The sequence below is a fragment of the Chrysochloris asiatica genome, unplaced genomic scaffold, assembly GCF_000296735.1.
Source record: "Chrysochloris asiatica unplaced genomic scaffold, ChrAsi1.0 scaffold00158, whole genome shotgun sequence".
NCBI classification, from domain to species: domain Eukaryota; kingdom Metazoa; phylum Chordata; class Mammalia; order Afrosoricida; family Chrysochloridae; genus Chrysochloris; species Chrysochloris asiatica.
In genome coordinates, this window is record NW_006408676.1 from 5,631,981 (window position 1) to 5,633,404 (window position 1,424).

Genomic DNA, 1,424 nt, shown 5'->3' on the forward strand with positions numbered 1-1,424 from the left:
GTCAGCGGTTCGAAACTACCAGCCGCTCCGCGGGAGAAAGATGAGGCTTTCTACTCCCGTAAAGATTTACACCCTCGGAAACCCTGTACAGGGTCGCTAGGGGTCGGACCCGACTCGATGGCACTCAACAACAACAACAAAGCACTCAAGAGTCACAAAGCCCTAGTACTAAGGTATAAATTTCCCAAAAGAACAAGAATTAGACTTGTTTCTGGGAACACACACACACAAACAACATGCACCTAAAGCAGCCTGGAACACTAGAGGAGTAGCCACTCCTAAAAACCTGGACATCCTTAGCTCACTGCCACCCAGAACCCCCAAACGTACAGCATGCACATTTACATGTGACAATAAGGGAAATCACTCATATCAAAACTAGTCTCCAGTTTCAGTCTTTGGACAAAATTGGGATGCCCAGAACTCTTTTGTTTTTTTCATGTTTTATTGTGAATTATGTGCTAGTTTACATGGGACATTAGATTTACATTCATCCTATTGTATATGGTTTCACTGCCATGGTTACAATCCCCTCCATGCATCATCAACCAACCAAAGGGTATGCAAGCCTGTCCCTGATCATCATCAGCACACAGCCCCTCTCCCTCTCTGGGTCTAGAGCCCCCAACCACCCCATCTCTCCACATCATCGTCTCTGCTTCCATCTCTGGTGTCACTGTTTCTCTGGGTAGGGTCTCGCAATTCATTCTTCTCCCTTGATGGTTCCAGGGACCTCTGCTCCTGGACTACAAAGTCAACCAATTCCCTCCTTTTGCTACAAAACTCCTACCTTTACATTTCCAACCCTCACAGTCAGTCCTGATAGCAATTAATCAATATTGTACCACAAGAGTCCTATCCCCATCTCCTTTCATCAGCCCGGCCCAGACAGATTGGATACCACTCAGTGGAGAATCTACCTTCCTCCGTGCCCTCTGGATCTAGGCTCCCTCTTGAAAGCTTATAAGCCAGTCACTTCTTGCCTTTGTAGACCCCCACACTTTGGGTAGCCAATGTCCAAGTGGCCCATCCCTGTCTACCCTGTGTACCAAAGGGGTGGGAATGATCCTTGCTGTAAAGGTATATTCCCTCTTTGGAGCTACTGCATCCATAGGTGTAGGTCAAGTTCATCAAATTATATCAGACTATTCTTTTTATCCCTCTTATTTCTTCTTCTAGTTGAATTCTGATCATCCAGCCATTGGAGCCAGGTCAAGTGGGTATTATATGCAAGTGTGGGTGTTCTTGTGCATATCCCCTCACTTCTTATCAGCTGGATGCTTCATTCTCCACTCTAGTCCTCTGTGGCTATGTCACTGACTCTGGGCCTAGGAGTCCCCAGGTCTTGCCATACTGCTGGCCAACCAGGTCTCCACCCGGTTCACAGGAGTCTATTGAATGTGGTAGGACTTAGCTCACAACTT